Source organism: Mixophyes fleayi, chromosome 1 (assembly GCF_038048845.1).
Source record: "Mixophyes fleayi isolate aMixFle1 chromosome 1, aMixFle1.hap1, whole genome shotgun sequence".
NCBI lineage: Eukaryota > Metazoa > Chordata > Amphibia > Anura > Limnodynastidae > Mixophyes > Mixophyes fleayi.
Genome location: NC_134402.1, coordinates 236,001,254 through 236,007,253, shown reverse-complemented (window position 1 = coordinate 236,007,253; position 6,000 = coordinate 236,001,254).

Genomic DNA, 6,000 nt, shown 5'->3' with positions numbered 1-6,000 from the left:
GGCCGGGACGCCGGAGAGTACAGAAAGCGAGCTGCGGCGGCTGTGAGTACCGCCGCGGCTTGTGACAGTAACCCCCCTTGAGGAGAGGTTAAGGAACCCGACCCCCAGGTTTCCTAGGAAATTTTTTAGAAAAATTCCTTCAAATGTCTTGAAGCATATAGTCGTCTTCGCGGGACCCAGGACCGCTCCTCTAGCCCACGATTCTTCCACTGTACTAGGAAGTGCACCTGCCCCTGCACTCTTTTAGAGTCGAGAATTTTCTGGACAACAAATTTTTGTGGTATGTTCCTATTTCTCACAGGAAAAACCTGAAGGCTGGGATTGATTCGGTTATAATACTGACCTAAATAGCGAACAATGAAACGTGTTGGGGATCCTTAGTGAGCCAGGAATCTTCAATCTGAAGGCCACCGGATTAATCTGCTTGGTAATCATGAACGGACCAATAAATTTAGGCACCAGCTTCTTACAAGGCTGCCTAACATTTCGAGTTGAAAGACACACTTTCTGGCCCACTTTGAATGAGCAGGTGGTACGGTGGCGATCCAAATTTTTTTTTAGTAGACAATGAGGACCTTTTTAAGGAGGACTGAGCTTTCTTCCAAAATTACTTTGAGATCAGCAGCTGTGGAACAAATCTCTGGGATACCAGCAGATTTGAGAGAATATAGAGAATTGGACCTGGGATGAAAACCGAAATTACAGTAGAATGGGGAAGTTTGAGTAGGTGACTGAGATGAGTTATTGTAGGCAAACTCTGCCCAGGGCAGCAAAGAGGACCAGTTGTCATGAAATTCTGAAGTATAACATCGTAGGAACTGTTCAAGGGACTGGTTAACCCTTTCAGTTTGCCCATTAGACTGAGGGTGGTATGCAGATGACAGACTGATCTTGATTCCGAGAAGGGTACAGAAGGATTTCCAGAATTGTGCTATGAATTGTGAACCACGACCAGAAACGATATCAGAAGGATGTCCATGGAGACAGAAAATATGTTGGATGAAGAGAATGGCCAGATCGAGCGGTAGGAAGCCTGGTTAGTGGAATGAAATGTGCCATTTTGCTGAAGCGGTCTACCACGACCCAAATGGTATTGTGTCCCGCAGAGGGTGGAAAATCAACAATAAAGTCCATGGACAAATGTGTCCAAGGTTTTACAGGAATGGCTAATGGAACCAACTGACCTGCCGGGCGAGTCCTGGGAATTTTGTTCCTGGCACAAACCTCACAAGAGAGGACATGACTCTTGACGTCAGCAGAAAAAGATGGACACCATACAGTGCGGGAAAGGATTTCCAATGTTTTGAAAACTCCAGGATGTCCAGCAGTCTGATTATCATGTGCTTCAGCAAGGACCGCCTTCCTTAGATGAACTGGGACAAACAAGCATCCTACTGGAGTATTATCAGCAGCTAATCTTTGAAACCTTTGTAGGGCACAGCTCAGGTCTTGGGTTAACCCAGCATGGATCATAGACAAGGGAACAATAGGCTCTAGACTAGTAACCGGAGCATGGAGTGCCAGAAAGCTTCTGGACAGGGCGTCCTGCTGGACATTTTTAGAACCTGGGCGGTATGTGATTACAAAGTTAAAACGGGTGAAAAACAGCGACCAACGAGCCTGCCGGGGGTTCAGACGTTTGGCCGACTGTATATACTGCAGATTCTTATGATCCGTTATAACAGAGATCTGGTGTGCAGCACCTTCTAACCAATGTCGCCATTCCTCAAAGGCCCATTTGATTGCCAACAGCTCTCGGTTTCCCACATCATAGTTGGTTTCCGCTGAAGAGAACTGATGGGAAAAGTAGGCACATGGATGTAAGCGGTGAGTATGGAAATCTTTCTGTGACAATATGGCACCAGCACCGACGTCAGAGGCATCAACTTCAAGAATAAACGGTACCTTAGGATCCGGATGTCTAAGGACCTGAGCAGACACAAAGGCTTTCTTCAGGGTTTCAAATGCAGTTATTGCCTGGGGTGACCAGTTAGCTGGATCGCTTCCTTTGCGAGTCAAGGCGACAATAGGAGCCACAATATCAGCAAAGCCGCAAATAAATCTTCTGTAATGATTGGCGAATCCCAGGAATCTCTGGACCGCCTTGAGGTTATTCGGTTGTACCCAGTCCAGGATTGTTTGGACCTTGGTTGGGTCCATTGAGAATCCTTCCGAGGAGATTATATAACCTAGAAAGGACACTTTCTGAACCTCAAATTCGCATTTTTCAATTTGAGCATAGAGATGGTGTTCTCACAATTTTTGTAGGACTTGTCTGACATGACCCTGATGTACTGATAATAACTTCGAATATATGAGGATGTCGTCCAAATAGACAACAACGAAATGTCCAAGGAACTCACGTAGCACCTCATTAATCAGGTCCTGGAATACTGCAGGCACGTTACTAAGACCAAACGGCATGACCAGATATTCGTAGTGGCCAGAAAGCGTATTGAATGCCGTCTTCCACTCATCACCTGCTCTAATACGTATGAGGTTATATGTACCACGAAGATCGATTTTTGTGAAGATAGTTGCACCTCTTAGTTGATCAAATAGTACGGAGATGAGAGGAAGGGGACAGGTGTTCTTGACTGTGATGAGATTCAGCCCTCGGTAGTCGATACAGGGTCTTAGTCCTTGGGAACAAAGAAGCATCCCGCGCCTACTGGAGATTTGGATGGCCTGATGAAGCCTTTCTCCAGGTTTTCATCAATGTAATCCTGCATGGATTTGGTCTCTGGACCAGAGAGGGAGTACAAGCGTCCCTTGGGTAACTTAGAACCATGCAGTGGCCGGATCTACGGCCACGTAGTCTCAAAGGTTTTGACTCATGGCCCTCCCGAAATACTTGTCGAGCTTCTAGGAGAGGATGATTTGATTACAGCGGATCCATCAAGTCGAAGATTAAAATCAGTCTGGAGTGATCAAACTTAAATGGCCAGTGGTAATTTGTGCTGGCCAGATACATCCATAGGATCTGCTGTCAGGGAAGCGATGGCCACAAACAAAACAGGTCCATTGGCCTTTAGTTAAGGAGCTTCAGGGGAGTGGTACTGGAATACCCCCTGATTCAGTGAACATGTCTACACCCCATAAGTGTAGTAAAATAGGATCCCTGGTTCAGACAAAATGGGGTTCACCTCACTGGAGATGGTTTGTGACTGTACCAAGAATGGATTCATTGGTGGGTAAGGGGTTTGTGTTAGGTCATTTGGTGGCGAGCTGTTTGTCCATTAAATGACCACAGTGGTGGTAGGAAAGCACTGCAATCTGCAACGACTGATACATGTCATTTTCCCTCTAATGAAGTTACTTTGTAATGAACCGTGTTCGGGGACTTGTATGTTGGTAATTGAGTTATATTTATTTGTACAGATATTCTTCATGTTAAGATTCATGGGACATGTGGAGAAAATACTCAGCCTAATGTTTTCTATTTTCTGCTAGTCGTCACAGGAGTGGTATTATTGTGGTGAACATTTAGCTCCTGGGTAAATTGACGGCGTTTTCTTTGGTGCCTAGAAACCTAACATTCAGTTAAACTGTGTGTGGGCTATTCACCTCAGCAGCAGCAAGGTCTGGTGAGCTCGTTTGGATATCCCATCTGGCCACAATAAGCGGCACGACTACTTGTCATCTGCTATATTTTATACAGCTAAGGAGTGCCAAGCTACTAAGGATACCGAATTTTTGTTTCCCCCTTCAATTTTTTTCAAGTTGGTGTGTTGCTCTGTTTGTTTGGAGGTGTTGGTGCCTTTTTATGTGGTCAAGATATGCTTTGCTTTGACAGCGCTGATCATCACAGTCTTTGTGTTAGTGGGCATGAAAAAGAGGTAGTGGTAAGAGAGACTCTATTAAAGGGATATTAGTACCATGCATCACTGCATTATGGTACGGCTATTAAACCAATATTACATTTTAAATGTGATTGTAAAGTACTTAAATTATTGACATTTTATTACAACTATTATTGGTAATAGGATTAAGGCTGTCAGTTAACAATTGACATATATGAGACACATCTACTAATTGTGGATTTTGAAACTTCCTTATAATATAAAGCACTAAACATTACAAGAAAAGGATTTCTTTTTGCTCTAACTCTCTAATCAGTGAAGCAGTGATTTTCTTTCTTTCTTCAGTGATTTTTATAATTTTCCATCAAATTAAAACTGTATTTCACCAGTGATGTTTAAAAATATCAGAGCATTTCCCATTCAAATCAATGGTGTTTCCAGCGTGAGCCTTATATGTTCAAACCCCTTTGAAATGAATTAGTACATTGAAATAAGGGAAACTCTCAATCCATGGAGTTTTCCATTCTATTCAAACAGGCTGGAATACTTTGACAATGGCTATCCTCCTAGGGCTGCCATGTGTATTCCAAATCATCCTGCATTTTTTTGTGTCTATGTGGGTGGAGCTTCCCAGGAGTGTTAATTGGCTTATTATCACATCAGTAGATATTTGAAAGCTTGGTTAATTCAGTTATCACTGTGATTAATATGAATATTAAGTTGAATATTCAAACCCCTCGAAGCAGTTATGTTAATGATGTAGTAGTAATAGCTGCTAATTTTGAGTATAACCACAGTGATCACATCTGAATTAACCACTTAAAGGCTTCCAAATTTCTAGTGACTAGGAAAAAAAAACCAATTAAAGACTTAAACCCACTTGGGTAATTGCATGCATTATTCCTTATCATTAGTAAACACATGTAAATGGGTATGACAAACCATTGTGTTTAGTGTTATCATAACCACTACTTTCATCCCATTTGCATTACACTTTTTGGAAAGCATCCTGTTTTATCCACATGCATGTCTAAAACCAATGAAAACTTTTTTAAAAATTAAATTAATCTTTCATAGAGTCACCTGTTCTATATGTATCAATAAAAGATTGTAGATTTCAGTGGTTTGTCGATTTCTGGTTATAGTTTCTCGAGATTTGCAAAACTGACGATTGTTGGTCGATTTACCTGTGATTGATTTCCTAATCACGGAATCTAAGTGTAAATCAGAAAAAAAATATTGATTTTAACAATATCAAATCTACCTTTAGTAGACCTCTACCTATGATATTTTATTTCAACCTCTCACCTGTGTTAATGAGAGAATCACTGACCTGATGTCAGCTGGAGCTTTTGTGGCAGGGATGAAATGCAGTGGAAATGTTGGTTTTGGGATAAAGTTCATTGTCATGGCACAGTCATCTGATCACTCTTAATGACATTCTGGAGTATATGCAAATTACCATAAAAAATGAAGCAGCAGACTTTATGAAAAATAATATTTGTGCCACTCAAAACTTTTGGTCATGACTTTACACTCCTACAAGTAGATACAGGGGGGGGGGGGGACAAAGGGGAAGGAGGAGCTGAAACATACATTCCAGGGGTGTTTTTTCCTGTCTATACATAGCTATTTAGGGAAATAACCTATTAGTGTAGGCTACTGTTAATAAGAAAATAGGACTAGAATTACACGTGCATGTAACAACTATCAAGACAGTGACACCTTTTAGGATTTTGTCTTGCCATCCAGATCTTGTAAATTAAATCCTTTTTGTATGGGGTCCTAATAGACATGCTATAATTAAAAATACACAACATAAATTAGGATTAGTAGCACATATAGTGAGTACTCAGTTTATAACATATAGTGGGGACCAAAGTCACAACTCCAGCATACTATGGAAATCATGCATCTTAATACACTTTGTGCAAAATGTAAAGTGAATATAATGCTATAGAGCAAAATACTTATGTTAATTATGCAGACAAAAATGTCATGGATAATGTTGATATTCTCATGGTACTTGGATAATGTTAAATAATGAGGATAGTAGTGATTTCATCTACGGTATACTGCTGCATATATGCCTGTTAGGCTATGTCCACACTGGCAATTGTTTCTGCATGCTTGAAGCACATCACACATCTATCTACCCGAAAGGAGAAGCAGTTTGGCCCTAGGTTTAGTAACCATA